General features: G+C 47.6%; 1 protein-coding gene across 2 annotated transcripts in view; it reads right to left on the minus strand.

Moving 5' to 3' along the window:
- The window catches only part of KCNH5 (potassium voltage-gated channel subfamily H member 5), a 277,982-nt gene that overhangs the window by 242,232 nt on the left and 12,454 nt on the right, over nucleotides 1-23,296 (minus strand). The gene's annotated exons all lie outside the window — the stretch shown is intronic.

Below are 23,296 nucleotides of genomic sequence, written 5' to 3' on the forward strand. Positions count from 1 at the left end.
TAAAGAGATGGGTCCACTGGAGACTGATGAGACGGGTTTCTCTCCCTTGTAGAAGCTACTAGCCACTTTCCAGGCAAGGAGAGGAGAGCTGGTCTTGTGGTAGCAAGCATGACTTGTCCCCTTAGCTAAGCAGGGTCCACCCTGGTTGCATATGAAAGGGAGACTAGAAGTGTGAGCACTGTCAGATATTCCCCTCGGGGATGGAGCCGCTCTGGGAAGAGCAAACGGTTTCAAGTTCCCTCCATGGCTTCTCCAAGATAGGGCTGAGAGAGACACCTGCCTGCACCCTTGGAGAAGCCGGTGCCAGTCTGTGAGCTAGACAGACCAATGGTCTGATTCAGTATATGGCAGCTTCCTATGTTCCTATGTACCTGCAGCATTCAACCCTATACCCTATAGTCAACCCTATATATCTCTTTTTTATGTTTGTATTTTATTTATTTTTATATTTATAGCCCCCTCTTCCTGTGGGTATTCCAGAGTGTTGTAAATGCTTTATGCTTATCCTCACAACAACCCTGTGTGGTAGGTTAGGCTGAGAGATAAGTGACTGGCTCAGAGTCAACCAGTGAGTTTCATGGCTGAATGGGGATTTGAATTGGGGTCTTCCTGGCCATAGTCCATCTCTCTAACCACTACACCATGCCGGCTCTTGCTTATACCTGCACCAGACAATTCAGTTGTTGTTTGATACAGATCTCAAGGTTCTTCATCCAGGCAACAAGATTCTTTTTGCACAATATTTTACTGATGCACACATGTGTTCCTGCACATTAGTAATCACTACACCAAAAAAGAATCATGATATAGCTGTGCATTCACTTGAACCAAGATTGCCCTTTTACGGTGTAATTTAGAGCAAGGGGGGAAACATAAATGTACAGAAAGAACTGGAAGCTAAGGCGCACTGCATTTCAGAGGGGAGGGAAAGTCACAAATGTACTGAAGGAACTGAAAGCTAAGGCATACTGCAATTCAGATTTGCGGGGAGACACAATTCAAAGTGGGGGGTGGGACACAAATATACCGCAAGAACTGAAAACCAAAGTGCACTGCACATGACCAAGGCTGAGTATGACTTTTAGAAACAATATACGGAACAACACAAGATTCCTAATGTATTGGTCCCATTTCAGAAACAAGACCAGGTCATTCAGAAATCTGAAATCTGTGGAGATATGTGAATGTGGAGAGTTACAGAAACATTCGTGGCAGGGGCCAAATGGTGCAATCATGCACTGCCTTTTCAAAAATCACTGCAAAATTTAGAGAAATGGGCAACAGCTTTTCATGCTTCCATTAGCATTGCCTCTGTGAAAGAGACACACGCCAGAAGAATCCCTTTTCAGAGACGCATGCCCCACACTTGGACCTTTGACGGCAGAAAGCCAAGCACAGGAGCTTCTTGTCTGATCCCCTGGGCGTGATTTCCAGCCCCCTCCCTCCCCCCACACACACATACACTGTGGGGGGTCTGTGCTGTTCAAGCACCTTGCAGAATTTACAGATGGATTAAGTTCACCGTCATCCCCTTTTCAAACCTGCATGCAGATGTGCACTTTGATATTCTGGTTGACAGTCCAGCTCAAGGGACTGCTTCAATCTATTACCATTTCAATAGTTTCAAACCTGCCCAACCAGGGGGTTGCCGTGCTATTTTTAAACTCATTCTCAATGCTCGTTTTGAATTTGCATCTCCTGATATAAAGCAGATGCAAACCAACCATCAGGATGAGCCTCAGCAGACACTTTGCATGAAGAAGGCCTAAGTTCAAGCCTTGGAATTAGATATTGTTTTAATTGGGTTTTAATAGTTTTTAACTTTTTAAATTTTAATTGTTGAAATGTGTCAATCTTTTTATTGGTTGTTTTTATTGTTTTGTAAACCGCCCAGAGAACTTCTGTTTTGGGCGGTATAAAAATATGTTAAATAAAATAAATAAAATAAAAATAATAAATCTCTAGGTAGGGCTGGAAAGAGTCCCTCTCTGGAACCCTGGAAAGCTGCTGCCAGTCAGAGGAGGCTGGGGAAGATCCCTGGCTGAACCCCTGCTGCCAGTCAGAGTCAAAGATCCTGAACTAGATAGACCAAAGGTCTGACTCAGTATAAGGCCGGTTTTCATATATAGGGCCAAATGGTGGCAATCCTGTCAAAAGCTTGAGGCCTCAAACCATTCATTTGCAACAGCATTTATAGTTGTATGGTTGAGGCAATGTTCTACAGGATTCACAGTGAGCAAACAATGGCATGAGATAGTGTGGAATAAACTCAAAGACTGACATCCAGATCAGTTATGTGGTCACGGATTCAGAGGTGCAGACCCTCTACATGGCAGCTCCTATAGCCACACCCCTGGCCACACCCATCCCAATGGACACACCCCTCACTTAGATAGAGGCAATAATTTGGGGGGTTCTGTTCATGGGCGTAGCATCCATTGGACAAGGGGGGGGAAGATGTCCCCCAGGCTGGAGGGTCAGAGGCCCCACAAGGGGCCCACAAGGCTGCCACCGGGCACTGCTGGTGTGCACAGTGCTCTCCCTTGCCTTCCCCCCGCACTTCCTCCTCCCAGTCTCTCGCTGCTGCTCTGCCCCCTGGCCTGGCTGCCATTCAGGAGCCACTGGAGGAGGAGCTGCCCAGCCCCGATCCACCACCACCACTGGACAGAGGACGGCGGCCCCAGTGGCCCCATGCCCAGCCCCAATGCATGCCATCAAGCCAGTGCTGCTGCGGCCACCCTCCTGAAAGTCTCACTGCACAGGGAGTTCAAGAGGCGGGGAAGGGAAGGCTTGGGGTGGGGGATAAGGCTGCCCCATCCCCTTATGTCTGACATCAGAGGGCATGGCCTGGGGCTCTGGGGCAATGGAGGTCCCCGGCCTAACTTTGTCCCCTGGCCACCGGGAACCTCTCTACAGCTCTGGCTCTGTTACAAGGAGTCAAGGATCATGCAGACTCTCTGGAATGTACTAGAATGAGTGACAGGGAATGCCCCTGAAATGCTCTGGTTCTTCCCAAACGGCCGTAGGAATGCATGGGTTTTCCGAATGGCACCGTGGTGAGCCACTGTGTGGGACAGGTTGCTGGACTAGACAGGCCTTGGGCCTGATCCAGCAGGGGCTGTTCTTATGCCATATGAAAACTCCATGCATCCCTATGGCCATTTCCAAAGAACCAGAGCATTTCAGTAGGCATCCCCAGTCATTCGTTTTAGGATGTGCACCGTAGGACTAGTATGCACACAGTCCCATCTTCAGTGCTTGCCAAGATCTCCAGGTAGGGCTGCGAAAGGCTCCTGCCTGAAACCTTGAAGACCCTCTCCCCATCAGTGTAGACAATACTGAACTAGATGGACCAAGGGTCTGACTCAGTCAAAGGCAGCGTCCTATGTTCCTAAGACAGGAAGAATTGTAATAAATGGCCAGAATAGCAAGAACAGCACATTATTTCCATGTGGAAAGCCAAGAATTGACACCCTGGAGGGGGGAAAGAACCGGTAGTGCGTCCTGCCTGCCCCTGCAGCACTACGCCACTGGTCCAGACTAATACTATGCTAGCACACCATACAGAGATACACCCACGCAAGAAGGTCATGTAGCTGAGCAGATGCTCGAATTCCTCAATCTCTTGTGCTCTTGGTCCTCTTGTGCAAGTATTGCTCTTTTGCACCAAAGACAGTGGATATCTTTGCTCCCTCCAGGCTTTGGTCCCCATCTCTCCCTTCTTCCTGACTCCTAGGAAATCTTGCTGGCTCCTAACTTTTTCGCAAATATGTTCTTGTGGGGGAGGGGGGCTTTTTTGCACCCCTTGCACCCCTGCCACTTCCGCGAGCCCTTGTTTCTGGAAGGTTGGCCCGGGCAAATTCACATGGGCGTGTCCTTTGCAGCCCTTTAGAAAGCAGGCCAACACTCTCTGGCTGACATCCAGTCTAACCCTGTGCTTGAACAAACATAAGAACATAAGGAGGCTATTGGAACGCACATGCAAAATTGGGCATGTGCAAAACTGGGCAAAGAAATGGTTTTGCACGAGCGCGTGAATCGCTGGGATCGCATCCGATCCTGGCAACACCATGGCGGCAGACCTGCTTGCGAGCCCCCCTTGAAAACGAGGTTAAGGCAGCAAGCGCTTTTGTGCTTGTGTGTCAGCTGTGGCTGCTTGCAGACTGCGGAGAGCTTGGGGAGGGGGATCTTGCATGGTGCACTTGCGTGGTGCATTGTGGGCACTCCAGGGGCTGGGATAATTCATCCCAGCCCCCGGCCCCCAGCCCCCAGATCAATAATCTGCTGGGAAGGTAGGTTTAACCCACTTTCCCAACAGCTCTAAATACCAGTTGCAGGAGGAAGCAGCAGGAGAGATGGCACGTCCTCAGCTCTTTTCTTATGTTCTTGCGAACCCGGTTCACTCCAAATCAGGTGCAGTTTGGCTCGAACTTGGACTGGCCTCCCCTTTTGGGGGGCCAGTCTAGTTCGAGCTCAAACCAGTCAAACCGGTTCTGCATACCCCTAAGCTGGAGTACCACAGGTTGGGGAGCCCTGCGCTCATGCAAGGATTTTGTGCTAGCTAGCTCTTCTTCTAAGTCAGGAGCTTGCGTTCCAGACTAATGTTATGCCAGGACAAACATGATTGTAAGTGCACAACATGTTTGCAAAACCTGTGGTGTGCCTCCTGCTGGGAAACCTCTTCCTCACTCCATATACATTGCAGGGAACATTTGTGCAAGAAGGCAAGAAAGCAACGTTGGCAACCCTGAAAATTCTTGCAGCAACAGGACTTTATTATATAGCACAGGCTGTGTTCGGACGTTACGAGAAACCTGAGGCAAACTCACCTCAGGCTGGCCCCCTGTGACGTCTGAATAGTCGGAGCCGTGGTTCCGGGACCCAACCACAGCTCCCATTCCTACCCCCAGCCTCCAGATGAATCCTCAGTTGTAAGTAAGGTTCACTTACCAAGCAGAGGGTCCAGAGGCTGGAGTGTGTCATCTGGTTTGGGCAACTCTCCCAAACTCAAGTTAAGGGAAGAAGCTCCTGCCACTGCTTAAATTTCATTAGCCGACACAGCTTTCCTTCCTGGGCCCCAGAAAGCCTGTGCAGCCAGTTTCTGCCCCCTTCCAGGCTCAGCGAGAGCAACTCTGGCTTGCCTGGGAGCAAGAGAACGCAGGTTCACTGAATCCATTGTTTGTAACTACGTCCAAATGGGCCCATAGGGTTAGTATTGATGTCAGCCTCTTCTTTTACCTTCTCCTGACTTTGGAATGTAATGGGCTTTTATCCCTTTTCTCTTTCTGATATTGCTTTTCCTGATTATGTTTCTATTTTACTGTGTTTTAATTATAGTCATTTTTAATGCTTGTTTTATTGTTTTTTTAAGCTGCCCTGAGGCCCCTTGAGGGGGAAAAGGCAGAGAGGGGGGAATGGAATGAATGAATAAAACAGAATAAAATTAAAATAATGATGGCTGATGATGAGCAAAAAAATCCAGATCGGAAGGACCGTGGCTGGAAAGCAGTGTGTTAGTTTTGGCAAATGCAGCTAGCCTGTTTCAGCTTCCCTAAATATACATCAGCATGAAAAATGTGTGCGTGCAAATGCAGGCAGTGGGTCTCCATAGGCACAATGAGCTGGACAGCACATTGCTTATATATTTCATAAGTAATTCATCTCCCATTTAGGACCGTACTGGCCTACAGCATGAATGCAGTACTGGCTCCAAGTCAACCATACAGGAATTCGCTTTTCCTGCTGGAACATATCCAAGTAGAACTTAATGATGGTTTTGAAAGGGTTCTGCTTCCAATGAAAAAGGTCTTTTGCTAAACTGGACATGCACTGGATACTTCTGTTGGAATCCTCATGCGTGAATGTCAAGGTGGGAGGCACAGCTAATGCCTTTCCCACCACAATTACACTGCATTCTCAGGGGGACACCCATGAAGCAATTTACTCAACGGCTGCTGTTTCCTCATTTACATTTTACAGGGATCCACCTGATGTTGGAAACACAGAGTTGCCAATCTGCACTTTCCCTGTTCCTCATTTGTCTCTTTTCAGAGTGCAGAAAACCCAGCCATCTTTGGAAAGAATGGAACACTAGGGCACATCCTCTCAAAGAGTAGATCTGGGATTCTCAACGTTATGTCCCCAGAGGTTTTTGGACTTCACCTCCCATAATCCCCAACCAAAGGTCACGGGGTTGGGAATTATGGGAGTTGAAGTCCAGTAACATCTGGGGACCCAACATTGAGAATCCTTGGTGTAGATGACCGTAGTGCTACTAATCTATACTTTAAAATAGGCCTGGTTTTGATGCATGCATGCCCTTTCAGCAGACCGAGTCCTATCACCATAGCTCTCCTCAGTTGTTCTTAAAACCCTCTGCTATACATGCTTACAGCTTATAGTAAGTCCTGCCCCTGAAGCATCTTTAGTGTGTCAATCACCCTCACATAGATTGACCCGTTGACCATGGAAATGGGCCCAACCACACTTAGGGCATTCAGTTCTTAAGATGAATGCCCAAGGAAGAGGAGGAGGAGTGACATGCCAAACACAAGTTGCGGGGTGGGACATTTGAACCCATATTGCACACTGTAAACATTACTGGTCGTGTGAAGGACCTCTCTGTCTCTTTTTCTTAAGTTCTCTATCCATTCTCATTGTCCTGTCTATCTATTATGTTTTTCTTTTTCTTTTCCAATTAAAATAAGTTTGGGAGGTCCAGTGCTCGTAGATTGGGGTGTGTGTGGTGGGGGGGGGGACTATACGGCCTTCTTGTGCATTTGGAACAAACACTTAGAATAAACCCCATCATGTCAGACATTATTCCTTGTCCCAAAATGGCTCACAATTTACACACAGAGCGGGGGAAGGGGGAGAGATACCAGCAACAGCCACCGGAGAGGCATTATGCTGGACTGAGCAAAATATATTAACCCCTGCTGAGCAAAGAGGCCCCTTTTAAAGTGGTGATTCTCTTCTATTTAGCAGGGGGTGAGCAACTGGCCCTATCCAAACCGAGCACAGCATCCCTCCAGTGGCTGTTGCTGGTGTCTGCCTTAGGTTCCTTTTTAGATTGTGAGCCCTTTGGGGACAGGGGACCATCTTATTTATGTATTGTTTCTTTTTCTATGTAAACCACTTTGAGAACTTTGGTTGAAGAGCGGTATATAAATATCCGTAGCAGTAGTAGTAGCAGCCGCAAGGGCAGTTGCTCTCTCTTTGTTTCACAGAAGAGAGCCATCACTTTGGAAGGTGCTTGAAAGCCAAGTTAGCCAGAGACTATGGGGATTTGGTCCATGGCCTCCTGTCGTCTGGGGAGCTTCCCCAGAGCCGAGCCGCTGGCCATGCCCACCAGGCAAGTCAAATCTTTTTAAAAAAACTTTTTTAAAAGCACTGCTGCCCAGCAGGGATGGGGGCTGCCAGGGGGTGTGCAGGCACTCGGGGGAGGGAGAAAGTGGCAGGAACAACCATTTTTAGGCTGTTTCGGGCCTCTATGCACGCGCTTTAAAAATGTAAAAAAAATGGCGCTTTAAAAATGTTTTTTAAAAGAGATTCGACTTGCCCCCAACCCCCCCCACCAGCCCTCAAGTGGAGGGGGGGCTCCAAAGCTCTTCCGGTCTGGGCTCCAAAATTACCTTGGTGCACCCCTGGGTGACTTACCACATAAAGACAATAGATACAAGTTTAAACCATTAGAAATACATAAAATGTTAAAAGACCAAGCTCAAGCCACATCAGAAAATTACCAATTGTAAAAGTTTCAACTTAAAAGTCATACACAGAAAGCGAAAAAGGAAGAATGGAGAAACCCTACCAGCTATAAGCAACGGATAAAACATGTAAAAGCCCCTCTAAAAAGATGTGTCTTTAAACACATGGGGAGGGAGCATATTTCAGAGAGCCATCAAGTTTAGCTGGTTGCCTCTTGACCTAGTTAGCAGGGGCACACTCACATAATTATGTGTTGTGTGAAATCATACTTCCTTTTGTCTTCCCCGAAAGTAATGCCAATCAAATTCTAGTTCTAGTTTTGAGAGAGAGAGGGAGAGAGGGAGGGAGAGGGAGGGAGTAGTAATCTCTCCACTCAGTTTCTCCACACAATTCAGACTTTTTGCAAGAATTCTATCATGTTCCCCTCAGTAATCGTTTTTCTAAAATGAAAAGCCATGAGCCTTTCCTCATATGAGAGCTGCTTCAACCCATTGATTATCTTGGTTCCTTTTTCTGCAGTGGTTCCAACTGCATTTGAGACGGGCCAGTCAGAGACGTACACAGTACTCCAAATGTGGCTGCACCAGAGGTTTATATAGAAGCACGATGATATTAGCAGTTTTATTTTCAGCCCTTTCCCTAATAATTCCTAGCAGGGCATTTGCCTTTTCATTTACTGAACTGATGCTTTCACTGGGCTGTCCACCTTGACCCCAAGCAGGCCTCTAACCAGGTTAAAAGCTCAGGGGAGTCAGTCACTCAAAAATGTCTGGGGTGTGGGCAGCTTATATGGACCCGTCAGTCCCAAGTTCTGCAGGAATCGTAAGTTCTGCAGTGTCCAGTTATTTAAAAAATATTTTTTTGTGGAAACTTAGTGGGGGGGATAAAAATTTAGGAGGTGCAGGTCCATCCTGACTGCCTCTGGCTATGGGTCTGAACCCAAGAACCTCTTTCTGATCAGTCACACCCAATTCAGATCCTATCAGCATGTACATGGAGTTAGGAGATAGATAGATAGTGATGGCAATGGCGATAGCGATAGTTATTTATTCTGATTTGCATTAGTTTAGTTTACACTTATATTGAATCCCATTCAATATCACCAAATTTTCAAAGACCCTTTTGCGGTCAGTAGTCTGCTTGGGATTACACCAGCCTACATGGTTTGATATCCTTTGGAAAAATCTGGTTGCTTCACTTTTCATCCCTGACTCTGTCTTGTACTAGGGACATTTAATCATCCCAGTGTTTGTTCTAAAAAAAAAGTCTAGATCTTGTGTCCATTCCAGCTGAACACTGGAAAATAGTGTTCAGCTATAGGAACATAGGAACATAGATAGAACCTAGGAACAAGGGCGTAACTATAATATGGCAAGGGGAGACAGTTGTCTGGGGGCCCACTGCCTTGGGGTCCCCCAGAGGCGTCACATGACTGACTCCCCCAGATGCACACCCTCCTGGGCTTCCTTCAGTTGTATTCATCCTCTGAAACTGATGTGAGTGTTAAGACCTGGAGCTACCAGAACAGCATGACTTTCTCTAGTACCAGTGAATGACTTGCATCGTTCACAATTTACATGAGCTGAGCTCCAATGGTGGTGGGGGCATTTTAATATCTCGTCTCTGGGCCCACTCCAACCTTGCTACGCCCCTGCCTAGGAACCTAGGAAGAGGCCTTCTACTGAGTCAGACCATTGGTCCGTCTAGCTCAGTATTGTCTACACAGACTGGCAGCGGATTCTCCAAGACTGCAGACAGGAGTCACCCTCAGCTTTATCCTGGAGATGCCAGGGAGGGAACTGGGAACATAAATGTTCTTCCCAGAGCGGCCCCATCCCCTATGGGGAATATCTTACGGGGCTCACATGTAGTGTCCCATTCAAATGCAACCAGGGTGGACCCTGCTTAGCAAAAGGGAAAATTCATGCTTGCATCCACAAGACCAGCTCTCCTGTGCAGGATGTAGTATGCTCCGTGCTGCAATTCAGGATCAGAGCAGGACTAAACTGTTATGATGGGCAGTAGGAGCTTCCCAAAGTACTGAGCGGGAAGCAAAATCAGAGCATTCCCCCTCTTCTCCCAGCAGCAGCCGCAGCCAGCCCCAGAAACAGGAAGGCCATCTGGGAAGCATGCCCCATTGGTCTCCCTCCTGCCTTTCTTCCTGCCACAGAGCCCTGGGGTTATAGAGCTGATTCGCCCTCCTCTCCTCCGCCTCCTCCCCCATTTTCCAGCCCCTCCCTAGGCCAACCTAAAACCCTCCTTGCTCCGCAGAGGCAGAACTCCTCCATACAGAGTACCCACATGGGGCCAAGCCCCACACCTGAGATGACCCCACCCAAGTTGCCCCCCCCCCGATTCTTCTCCCCCCCACACATGTCCTGTATTCAGGCCACATAATGTTGGCAACCCTATGATGGAGCATTTTGTAGTATTTCCACCCTCACACAATCTTAGAAGCTCTTATAAGACCATCTCCTTCTCCCTCCCTCTCTCTTTAAAATAATAGAATGCCTAGCTCAGTGTTGAGTTTGTTTCTTTTTTAAAAAAATTGTGCAGGTTACATAATGATAGGAAGGCACAACAAAATGATTCATTCTAGGAGAGGTGCTAAAAGAATTGCCGAGGATTATTCTGTCCTTAGAAAAAATTGGGCAGAGTTGGATAACCAACCAAACAAACAAACCTCCAAACAAAACCCCTTAATATGATTTACTGTGCATTGTCCTAGCATTATTATTCATATATGATAGCTCTCATTTTAGATAACAAAGAAGTTTGCCAAAGAAAAGGAACTAAGCAAAGTCAAAGACACAAACCAAGCAACAAACAAACAAGAGGTTTCAAGTCAGTAGAAAATAGCCCATTTGAACCATCATAAGGTGTATGTAGCACACCAGTTCTTTCTGGGAGAAAGAGGGATAAGCGAATTCCCCTGTTCCTGAGATGTTTTCCTGCTGCACTTTGAGGTTATTGTTTATGTATTTATTCAGAGTATCTTCTTTTTTTACCCCAATACTCAGCCAACAGGAATCCTCGAGTGGCTTCTGTAAAATCAGTGACTGCAATCCAGATCAATGTTCTGCCAGTGCAATGAAAAATGTTTCACACACGCAAGAAGGCTGCTTAACTGCATGGGTGCTCAGTGTTGAGCAATCTCTTTGCACTCTTGTTGCTTTGAGAGAGGTCAAGCACCCAAAAGACGTTTGCAGATATGCACAAAGTTGTGGTGGTCCACAACGTTTTACAATTGCTAGTGGAAGAATTTCTCCAGGACATGCAAGGTTGTGCTTCAAAGAATATGCAAGGTTCAGCCACAAAGTTGCATGCACAATGCATCGCACAACCTGTAGTGCGATCCATTGTGTAACTTGTCAGCATCTTTGGCTAGCACAAAAACTGGTCTAGCATAGACATTCCTTTCTTTGTGCAAAGTCATTTCACTACTGCAATGTTGTTGCACTCGTGCAACACTATTCTGGAACGCAAGATCCCAACTTATTGGAACTAACCAGTGCAACATCCTTGTGCTAGTGCAAAATATAAGCACAAGAGCAACATTAGTCTGGATGTCAGCCAACAAAAACAGCAAATCATTAAACCAGTAAAAGACAAGCAGGTTTTTTCCCTTCACTTTGATGGCCTCTCCTCCTCCTCCTCTTTCTCCTCCTGCTTACAGGGCAGTTGGTGGTTCTCCTGGCCTCTGTGAATGGACAAAGACCCCAATCCCTGCTGGAAAAGCAGCAGCAATAGGTGGAAATGGTGATGGTGACCCTTCACCTCCTCCTCCTCCTTGTTTCTGCCTTGATAAAACACAGATTGCTTATTCTGCTTTTTTGTAGTGTTTTATCCAGATGGTTTTTTGCAGTGTTTTATCAATGCACAAATGGGCTGACATTCTGTGTAATATTATGTGCATGTTGCAATGTAACAGTTGTGCAGTTGCGTGAGTGCTGTTTGTGCTAATCTCAACCACCTCGAGATTATTTTAATGAAAGGAGGTATAGAAATTTAAAAATAAATAAAATAAAAAATAAAGAAATAAAGAAATTATGCAAATACAGTTGTGCAATTGATGGTCCTTGGAAATAATGGCCATCGATTGTGCAACTGCATTTACAAAATTCTCATGTTTTTCACAATAGTACTTTTGCACAACTGTGTGAATATATGTTGCAACGTACACGCAGCATTGCACACATGTCAGCCATTGCCTATATCAATGTGCGTGGGGATGGACAAAATGGATAGAACTGCACCAGCTGAGCATGTGCCACCCACATTACTTATTAGGGATGTGCAAAAAATTTCGGGCACAGAACGATCTGTGCCCGAAACGAACAATTTCGGGTGATTCGGGGCTGAACCGAATCACCCCCGATGCCCCCCGAATTTTTTCGGGCACGAGCCGAATCACCCGAATTTCGGGCACAAAAAATTCGGGTGATTCGGTTCATGGTTGATCTTTGGCTATTTTTTAAAGTTTTAGTAACTTTGGGGCAGTTCGGGGGCATAGCATGGGATTTGGGCAAAAGGAGTGGGGTGGGGTGGTAGTGCCTAATGGGTGCAGGCTACCACCCCAATTTCAGGGGGATTGGGCAAAGGGCTGATTTTTGGTAAATTTCTGAAAATTTCATGTCTTTGGGGCAGATTGGGGCATATTGGGGCAGAAAGTGGGGTCTGGGGCAGAATAGTGGGGTGGGATGGTAGTGCCTAATGGGTGCAGGCTACCACCCCAATTTCAGGGGGTTTGGACAAAGGGGTGATTTTTTGAGAATTTTTGAAGTTTTAGTGACTTTGGGGCAGTTTGGGGGCAGAAAGTGGATCTGCCCCAAAATAGTGGGGTGGGGTGGTAGTGCCTCATGGGTGGAGGCTACCACACCAATTTCAGGGGGATTGGGCCGAGGGCTGATTTTTTGAGAATTTTTGAAGTTTGGGTGTCTTTGGGGCAGATTGGGGGCAGAAAGTGGATCTGCCCCAAAGGAGTGGGGTGGGCTGGTAGATAGTGCCTGATGGCTGGAGGCTACCACCCATCCCCAATTTAAGAGTGATTGGGCAGAGGGGTGAATTATGGTGAATTTATTTGTATGAGGTTTGTCTTCATAAGGTGAAGTGTGCTAAATTGATTACTTCCTCATATTATTCATAGTAAAGGAAAGTGTGAAAAAGTGAAAGTGGGGTCATGAGAGTTGTTTAATTGAAAAAAATCTCATTTGCTATGATAGAATGAGAATTCACACCTCAGAAGTTTTGTCTGAGGTGTGAATTCTCATTCTATCATAGCAAATGAGATTTTTTTCAATTAAACAACTCTCATGACCCCACTTTCACTTTTTCACACTTTCCTTTACTATGAATAATATGAGGAAGTAATCAATTTAGCACACTTCACCTTATGAAGACAAACCTCATACAAATAAATTCACCATAATTCACCCCTCTGCCCAATCACTCTTAAATTGGGGATGGGTGGTAGCCTCCAGCCATCAGGCACTATCTACCAGCCCACCCCACTCCTTTGGGGCAGATCCACTTTCTGCCCCCAATCTGCCCCAAAGACACCCAAACTTCAAAAATTCTCAAAAAATCAGCCCTCTGCCCAATCCCCCTGAAATTGGTGTGGTAGCCTCCACCCATGAGGCACTACCACCCCACCCCACTATTTTGGGGCAGATCCACTTTCTGCCCCCAAACTGCCCCAAAGTCACCAACACTTCAAAAATTCTCAAAAAATCACCCCTTTGTCCAAACCCCCTGAAATTGGGGTGGTAGCCTGCACCCATGAGGCACTACCACCCCACCCCACTATTCTGCCCCAGCCCCCACTTTCTGCCCCAATATGCCCCAATCTGCCCCAAAGACATGAAATTTTCAGAAATTTACCAAAAATCAGCCCTTTGCCCAATCCCCCTGAAATTGGGGTGGTAGCCTGCACCCATTAGGCACTACCACCCCACCCCACTCCTTTTGCCCAAATCCCATGCTATGCCCCCAAACTGCCCCAAAGTCACTAAAACTTTAAAAATTCACAAAAAATCAGGACTTTGCCCAATCCCCCTGAAATTGGGGTGGTAGACTCTACCCATTGGGCACTACCACCCCACCCCAAAATTTTGCCCCTGGGCCCCTTTTAACCCCCCCGAATCGATTCGGATTCGGATTCGGATTAAATCCGAATCCGAACCGAATCAAGGGTGATTCGGGTGACCCAGATTCGGGCACAAAACAGAACGGGGGTGATTCGGCTCGGGTCCGAGCCGAATCACCCGAAAATCCGAATTGCACACCCCTATTACTTATGCCCTTTGGAAATTAAAAAAAAATTGAACCATAGGGAATTCTGGATGCTTTGATTCCACTTTGGAATCAAGACCACGCAACGTGCAGCTCTAAAATCTGGGGACAAATTCAGATGGGGCACACGTTGGAAGCATCCCTACTTTAAGCATGCCTAAACCCCACATAATTGGCACAGACACAGTGCTTTGGTAAGTGTAATGTGTAGCCCAGCACACAGTCAATAAACCACTGGGATCCTTAGCCACGACAGTCCCCATTGGGAGCAATTTACCAAGCACAGCTCCTCATTGCCAGCTTGGGAATGAGTCTTGTGCATTTAGCTACAACTGCCATAGCCAATTACGGGGAAGCAGCACACAGGTTGGAGCCGGATCATGAGTTTGGGCTCTAATGCAATTCCTTCTCCCTCTCCAAAGGAGATTTCCAAGCCTGGTTCTCCAACTGCCTCATTTGCTCAGCCTTCAGACTGTCAAAATATTGTCAGCCATCCACGCCTGCTACTGAGGACATGAAACCAACTGCAATTCCTTCCTGTCAAAATAACTTTCCTAAGATGTTCGTGGAAACTCTCAATTTGAAAAATAAAATAAAATAAAATAAAATAAATCACACAGTGCCATCTTGTAAACCTTCCAGGGGAAACATGGGGGCTGGAAATCCTTTTGTACTGGTAAAGTAAGTAAAGTGTGCCATTGAGTCGGTGTCGACTGCTGGTGACCACAGAGCCCTGTGGTTGTCTTTGGTAGAATACAGGAGGGGTTTACCATTGCCATCTCCCATGCAGTATGAGATTATGCCTTTCAGCATCTTCCTATATCACTGCTGCCCAATATAGGTGTTTCTCATAGACTGGGAAACATACCAGCAGGGATTCGAACCGGTAACCTCTGGCTTGCTAATCAAGTCATTTCCCCACTGTGCCAAAAACCACACTTCTGTCATCAAACTCCAGCCAACCACCAAGTAAACTGCTGATGAAGTACTGTAGGCCAATTAGATGTTTACCCAGCATGCAATTATCTTCTTCCCAGTACTCACTGGGACTGGGAGTATTACCTGATATTTCGGTTTCACTGTTTTCTCCCTGAAGTGTAATAACACAGTGTGACCTCTTGTGGCCAGCAGTGGTATTGCCAGCTATCTTCTTATAAGCTGCTATGTTATCTTATGTTACCATAAGCATCCAAATAGAAGACAGCCCCCTTAAAAATGTAGGTTAAATATAGGTTACACTATTTATCCAAAAGGAAGAGGATCCTGAATTTAAGATGACTCCCCAAATTCTAGCATTAAAGAATTTGGTGGGGGGGGGGACCTTGTCTTTGATTCGGGTAAATACAGTATCTATAACATGGACAACTTGGACTCATAACTCATTTCTCTCCTGAACTAGACTGCCAACGAACTTACAATCTTTCAGTAGGCACAAAAAGCTTTTTCAGGAAACATGGGTGCTCTGTGCATTTCTAAAACTAAGCATTCTATTCAATAACCACAATTGGTTGAATGTATGAGCGGTCTCTGGAATTTGAAAAAATGTTTCGGGTCCATCTTAGTCTCTCAGAGTAGACCAGCATAAGAACTACTTCTAAAACAGATTTAGATTAGAAATGTCCCAAAAGGAGAGAACTCATTCACCTCAGATTCCAGCAAATGCCCTCTGTCATTCTTAATGACTATGACAGAAATGCTCCGTACAATGTGGAGCTTTGTACATGTGGTGCTGAAATTGTAGAGGCATTCTTCTTTTTCTATTTGATTGCTGAGAGGCGCTCTTTCCCCTCGACTTCGGGGCCTCCACACCCCCTGGGGGACTCCAAAACCTCTTTAGTCAAACCGGGGTGGTGTGGTCACCCAGCCGAGCATGATGATGCTTAATTTGCAGGGGAGGGGGGCCTTTAGATCCAGGCTCCAAAATTACCTAGGTGCACCTCTATTTGATTGTGCCATTTAAAAGCTCAGTATAATAGGTCCTCCCCCTCCATCAGTTCTCCCTTGGCTTTGTGTGTTGGAGTGGTCCACAGAAGATCACATTTTGATTGGCATGCAAAGAGAGGGAAATCAGGGTTTATTTAATGTGCAATCAGACAAAACAAGCCATTCAAAAAGAGAGGGGGAGGGGTTCAGTTCCAAAAGAACATAAGTGCAGTTCAAAAATCCAAGCCACTGAAAAGTTGTATTATGTTAGGGGGAAAGTGACCGCTCACAATAAGAACAGTAAAGGGAGTCATCCACAATCCTCTAGAACCCAGACCGTGGTCAGGAAGATCCGTTTCTCCCCCTTCTGCCAAAGACGCTTCCTGCAGGCCTGGCTGCGACACCGCACAGAGACCTCCCCAATGAATATCAGCTGGTCTATGGGAGGAGAGCTGGTCTTGTGGGAGCAAGCATGAATTGTCCCCCTTTGCTAAGCAGAGTCTGCCCTGGTTTGCATTTGAATGGGAGAATATGCGCCGGGTCTCACAATCCGTGAGACCCGGTTTTGTCAAAACTGCGGGGAGAGCGGGCTAAGCCCGCTCTCCCTGCAGACGAGCGCACAGGGAGCCCTGGGCAGCTGGATCGGCCGCCCACACGATGGCCGGCTCCGAGATGGAGCCAGCAGGGGGGAGCAGGGGCCGCGCGGCCCCCGGAAGCCCCAGCATGCCCTGCATGAGCGCGCAGGGCATACTGGGGAGACCCCCGAGCCGGGAGGCTGCTTTTAAGCCTCCCGGCTGGGGGTCTACTCATGAGTAGGTGCAGCATGAAAGCACGCCACGGCTACTCACAATCGTAGAAAGCAGGTTTGCAGGAGCACTCACTCTGCAAACCTGCTTTTTATGAAGGGTTCTCGAGCGGGTTTGCCGCTCCAGAACCACCGGGCTTAGCTGCGAGCCCGATGGTTCTGACGGTCAACAAAAATCCAGCTAGCCTCTGCTAGCCCGATTGTCTGCTAGTCCGATTTCTGTTGATCGTGAGAAGCACCCCTACATCTGTGAGCACTGTAAGAGAGTCCCCTTAGGGGATGAGGCTGCTCTGGGAAGACGGCCCGCATGCTTGCATGCAGAAGGTTCCAATTTCCACTAAGGTTTCAAGAGCAACAGCAAAAGAGAGGGCATGCCCTCGTATCTTGCCTGTGGGCTTCCCAGAGGCATCTGGTGGGCCACTGTGTGAAACAGGATGCTGGACTAGATGGGCCTGATCCAGCAGGGCTGTTCTTATGTTCTTAAGTTCCCTCCCTGGCAGCATCTCCAGATAGGGCTGAGAGAGACTCCTGCCTGCAACCTTGGAGAACCTGCTGCCTGCCTGTGCAGACAATACCGAGCGAGATGAAGGATCCTATGGAAATAAAGGTGAGATGGCTAAGGATCCCATAGAAATAAAGGGGGGAAGTAAGGCATTGTCAAAAAAAATCCAATGGCATGGGGCATAAACCCCTGTAAGTAAGAGCCCATTTGAGGAGAGGAGAGCTGGTCTTGTGGGAGGAAGCATGAATTGTCTCCTTTGCTAAGCAGGGTCTGCCCTGGTTGCATCTGAATGGGAGACTACATGTGTGAGCACCGTAAGATATTCCCCAAAGGGGATGGGGCTTCTCTGGGAATAACACCGGTCTGCTTGCCTGCGGAAGGTTCTAAGCCCTCCTCCGGCATCTACAAGATAGAGCTGAGAGAGAGTCCTGCCTGCGGCCTTGGAGAAGCTGCTGCCTGCCTGTGCAGACAATACCGAGCGAGATGGACCAATGGTCTGAATTGGTAGGAGGCATTGCATATGTGACACAAGGCAAGAAAGTATGTGTGCACCGACAAGGGAAATGCACAGGTGTGTGTTGTAGCAGCATATGCTACACACACGAATTACAGTCGCAGACTATTGTGGAGTTCTGAATTTTCCTTTAAAAAATCCTGGAGGGATGCTATCCAAAAAAACATAGCATCATTTGTATTGGCAGCAGAAAAATGGTGACAATGTTATATAAATATTCATGTTGCAAATTGTTTTAAGGCTATTTCATTCCTTAATTATTCATTTTTATTGGTAGCATAGACAGATTTGTAAGTTGCCGTGTTCTCCCTTGTCTATCTTGCTCTTCTGATTACCGGGTTCAACCCCCCCTCCCCACCGCCACACACACACCCTTTTGTTTTGTTTTGTCATGACCTATTATCAAAACAATAAACTTGGAATTGGACAGAACTATTTAGATTAAATTTAGCAGTTTTTAAAAGTGACTAGGCCTGAAGCAAAAGCAAAAAGGTAAAGAAAAAAACCATCACAATCACAGGAAAGTACTAGACAAAGGCCTAGAAGAATAAGAAGAACTGGGTTTCACATTACCTAAAAGACTAATGCCTTTATTGTCACATACAGCTCCTTTGTCCCAGCTGAAGTGCCCCCTCCCTGCCCCAACTGCCACCACAGAGCAAACCGGGGCCATCTTGCTCTGAGGGGAGGGGAGACAAAAGAAATGAGACTAGGAGAGCAGAGCTGGTCTTGTGGTAGCAAGCATGACATGTCCCCTTTGCTAAGCAGGGTCTGCCCTGGTTACATATGAAAGGGAGACTAGAAGTGTGAGCACTGTAAGAGATTCCCCTCAGGGGATGGAGCTGCTCTGGGAAGAGCAGAAGGTTCCAAATTCCCTCCCTGGCAGCATCTCCAAGATAGGGCTGAGAGAGAGATTCCTGCCTGCACCCTTGGAGAAGCCGCTGCCTGTCTGTGTAGACAATACTGAGCTCGATGGACGAAGGATCTGACTCAGTATATGGCAGCTTCGTAAGTTCCTATGTTCCTAGACTAAGGCCCTTGTTAAGATGTAAATGTGTGGCTTGATATACTGTTCTTTATTCAAGTTTTTGTAAACGGCTTTGGGAGGTTAACCTGAAAAGCAGTGCATAGATGCAAAATAAGTAAATAAATAAGTTTTAATGGGCTACAGCCCATATTGGCACACTCATCTGGGAGTAACCTCCTGAAATAAAGCGAGCTTTCCTTCAGAGCAAACTTACTTCTGAGGCTGCATATCGTAGGAACTGAGTCAGACCCTTGGTCTATCTAGGTCGGTACTGTCTACACAGACTGGCAGTGGCTACTTCAAGGTTGCAGGCAGGAGTCTCTCCCAGCCCTATCTTGGAGATGCCAGAGAGGGGGCTTGGAAGCTTCTGCTCTTCCCAGCGCAGCCCCATCCCCTAAGGGGAAGACCTTACAGTGCTCACACATGTAGTCTCCCATCCAACTGAAAACCAGGGCAGACCCTGCTTAGCAAAGGAGACAACTCATGCTTCGTACCACAAAACTAGCTCTCCTCTCCTCAAATGGGCTCTGACTTACAGGTTTTTATGCCACATGCCATAGGATTTTTTTGACAATGCCTCACTTCCCCCTTCATTTCTCAAGGCTACCATGGCTCTGAGGGAAAATATTGTCAGTTTATGTTCTGAAGAGCTGTGGGTCTCTCCAGATGCATATCAATCTTCTTCAGTGTGAAGATCAGCAGTGGCAAACAGGAAAAGGGCAGCTTGTCCAGGGCTCTACATTGTCCCCTAAAATGCACAGCAGGGCTGTGCTTGAGGTGTACATGCTCAGATCAGATCACCCTCTGCAGGTTTAGCCAATGCTTTGTATTATCTGAGCATACATCTAAGAGCCCTTCCCAGAATCCTCAGCACCACAGGGGCTCTTTGACAGACATTTCAGGGTTCCATGGCAGACAAATAATAGAAAGTAGACAACACCCTCCTACCACTACTACTACTACTACTACTAGTAGTAGTAGTGTTAGTAGTTGTGCCGTCAAGCGGGTGTTGACTCCTGGCGCCCACAGAGCCCTGTGGTAGGGATGTGCATGGAACCAGCTGGCCCGGTTCAGTTCTTGGCCAGACCAGCCTCGAACCCAAACAGGCCAGTTTGGTCTGGCACCCCCTCGAACCCCCCTGGTTCGGTCTGGTCCGGGGGGGGGGGGTTGCAAGCTTAGTTTTGTTAAAAAAAACTATTTTCTTTACATTTTTAAACCTTTGACTCCCCTCGGGGGAGTTCCTGGAGGTGGTGGGGGAGTCCATAGAGGTTCCCCCTCCCCCAGTGGCCTTCAAAATCATCCCTTTGGCCGGGTTAAGCTGCTCTTCGGATGGTTTTCGGCCTTCACCCGGCAGCCATTATGGAGGCCATGCGCCTGTGCACACAGGGTGATTTCGAAGGCTGGCAGGAGGGGGGAGGGGGAACCTCCACGGACACCCCACCCCCGCCTCCAGGGACTCCCCCGAGGGGAGTCAAAGGTTAAAAAATGTTGTTGTTGTTTTTAAAAAAATAACAAAAATAAGCTCGCGAACCCCCTGAACTTTCGGAGGTGTTCAGTCCGGGATCAGACTGAACAGGGGGTGATTCAGTTTGACCCCAAACAGTCGAACTTGTTTGCACACCCCTACCCTGTGGCTGTTTTTGGTAGAATACAGGAGGGGTTGACCATTGCCTCCTCCCACGCAGTATGAGATGATGCCTTTCAGCATCTTCCTATATCGCTGCTGCCCGATATAGTACCAGCGGGGATTCGAACCAACAGCCTCCTGCTCTCTAGGCAGCTTGGTTCCTCACTGCAAAATACAACTGCTACTATTTATATACCACTTTTCAACAAAAGTTTCCAAAGTGGTTTATATAGAGAAATAATTTTTAAAAACTAGCTGAACCAGGCACAGACCTCTAGTCCCCCCCCCCAACTTTCCCCCATTCTCTCCCACGCCTTCCTCGCCACTTTCTTCCCCCGCCTGGCCACCAGTCACCGCTTTCTCCTGCCCCCCCACACACCTGCCTTCCAGTCGCCAGTCCCCACCCCCATGTTCACCCATCTTTGCTTTCTCCCAAAGATGACTGCGGGGAGACCTGATAGAGGTCTATAAAATCATGCTTGGTGTGGAGAAAGTGGATAGAGAGAAATTCTTCTCCCTCTCACACAACACCCGAACCAGGGGTCATCCCATGAAATTGATTGCCAGGAAATCTAGGACCAGCAAACAGAAATACTTTTTCACACAACGCGTGATCCACTTGTGGATCTCTCTGCCACAGGACGTGGTGGCAGCCAACAACCTGGATGGCTTTAAGAGGGGTTTGGATAACTTCATGGAGGAGAGGTCCATCAGTGGCTACTAGTCGGAGGGCTGTGGGCCACCTCCAGTCTCAAAAGGTAGGATGGCTCTGAGAACCAGTTGCAAGGGAGTGACAGCAGGAGAGAGGGCATGCCCTCAACTCCTGCCTGTGGCTTCCAGCGGCATCTGGTGGGCCACTGTGAGAAACAGGATGCTGGACTAGATGGGCCTTGGGCCTGAGCCAGCAGGGCTGTTCTTATGTTCTTGTTCTCCCCCCATGCCCACCCATTGCTGCTATCTTGCCCACCTGCCTGCTGCTCTCCACTTTCTCCCCCACGCCCACCCGCCACTTTCTTGCCCACTCACTGGCTGCTGCTTTCTTCCCCCCACCTGCCTGCCCATCGACTGGCTGGCTGGATGCCACTTTCTCCCCGCTCGCTTCTGCTTCTTTCCTCTCCCCATCCCGGCAGCTTGCTCACAAACTCTTGCGAGAGCTGCCACACATGGGATTAGACATGGGTATATCTTGGTGAATTATATATAAAAGAAGATAAGATGGCTATCTGTCCCCAAAGGGCTCACAAGCTAAAAAGAAACATGATAACCAGCAACAGTCACTGGAAGGGTCCTGTGCTGGGGGTGGATGCCAGTTACTCTCCCCCTGCTAAATAAAGAAAATCATCACATTAAACAGGTGCCTCTTTGCCAAGTTAGCAAGGGAGATACAACATGCATTTATATGTCACTTTCCCACCCAAGTTCTCAAAATGTTTAACATAGAAAAAACAAATAAAGATGGTTCCCTGCCCACAAAGGGCCTAAAAGAAACACAGGGTAGAAACCAGCAGCAGCCACTGGTGGGGGGATGCTGTGCTGGGACTGGATAGGGCCAATTGCTCTCCCTCTGCTAAATACAAGAGAATCGCCACTCTTAAAGGTGCCTTTTTGCTCACTTAGCAGGGATGATGTATACGTGCAAAGCTATTGCACTAGCTGGCTGTGCTATGCCTGGAGCCAGTCAGGAGAGCTAGTCTTGTGGTAGCAAGCATGACTTGTCCCCTTAGCCAGGTAGGGTCCACGCTGGTTTGCATTTGAATGGGAGATGTGTGAGCACTGTAAGATATTCCCCTTAAGGGATGGAGCCGCTCTGGGAAGAGCAGAAGGTTCCAAGTTCCCTCCCTGGCAGCATCTTCAAGATAGGGCTGAGAGAGATTCCTGCCTGCAAGCTTGGAGAAGCTGCTACCAGTCTGTGAAGACTGTACTGAGCTAGATAGACCAATGGTCTGACTCAGTATATGGCAGCTTCCTATGTTCCTTTGTAAGGTTCCACGTTCGCTGCTTGGTGGCATTTCCAAGATAGAGCTGAGAGAGACTCCTGCTTGCAACCTTGGAGAAGCCGCTGCCAGTCTGTGTGTAGACAATACAGAGCCAGACGGACCAAGGGTATACAGATCAGAAAATCCCCATAGTGTAGCTCAGCTACACCATCTTCTTGCACTAGTGCACTTTGTTCTTTTTGCAGGCACAGTGTTAGATTGTCCGGCAGTGTTCCTTCCCAGGAAAAACAAAAGTCTGAAAGCTATTGCAAAGATCACCAAATAAATCTAGCCATACCAAAAGATCCTTGAAATGATGGGATGATTAGTGCCTGGTTGGCTTTGCATAAACAGTAGACATCTTTGCTGAAGGGCTGGATCTGTACATATAGCTATGTAATGGCCACATTCGCATGTAATGGGAAACTGTGGGTCCAATGGACCCGCGGTCTGCCCCCCTCCCCCAACATGCTTCACAGACATTCAAAATTGCCGTCTCGGAGACTGCAGAAAGGAGGGGGAACTGGCTGTGTGGGCTTCCTTCTGGCATGAAGGACAGCCTCAGCAGCCAATCACAGCTGGAGCAAGGGAGGAACTTCCTCCCACAATTCCGGTTCCAGCTTGCTGTAACTCCAGTTCTGCCTTCAGATGTAATGCTGCTAAATGCAAACCTCCGGCAGGAGCAGTGAAACTCACTACAACCCGAGGGTTCAAACTGGAGTTTGGGAAGGGAAACCTCGGATTGCTTTTCTGGCAGAACTGCGTTCTTGGACGTTCAAGAAATTCAACCTTGGGCTCCTGGTTTCCCGTTATGTGTGAATGCAGACAGTGTGTGTTCCCCCATTAGAATCCAGATGCAGGTTGCACAGGGAGGTGTTTTGTCTTGCTTTAAAGAAACCTAGTTAGCTGGCTCATGACATT

Source organism: Hemicordylus capensis, chromosome 1 (genome assembly GCF_027244095.1).
Source record: "Hemicordylus capensis ecotype Gifberg chromosome 1, rHemCap1.1.pri, whole genome shotgun sequence".
NCBI lineage: Eukaryota > Metazoa > Chordata > Lepidosauria > Squamata > Cordylidae > Hemicordylus > Hemicordylus capensis.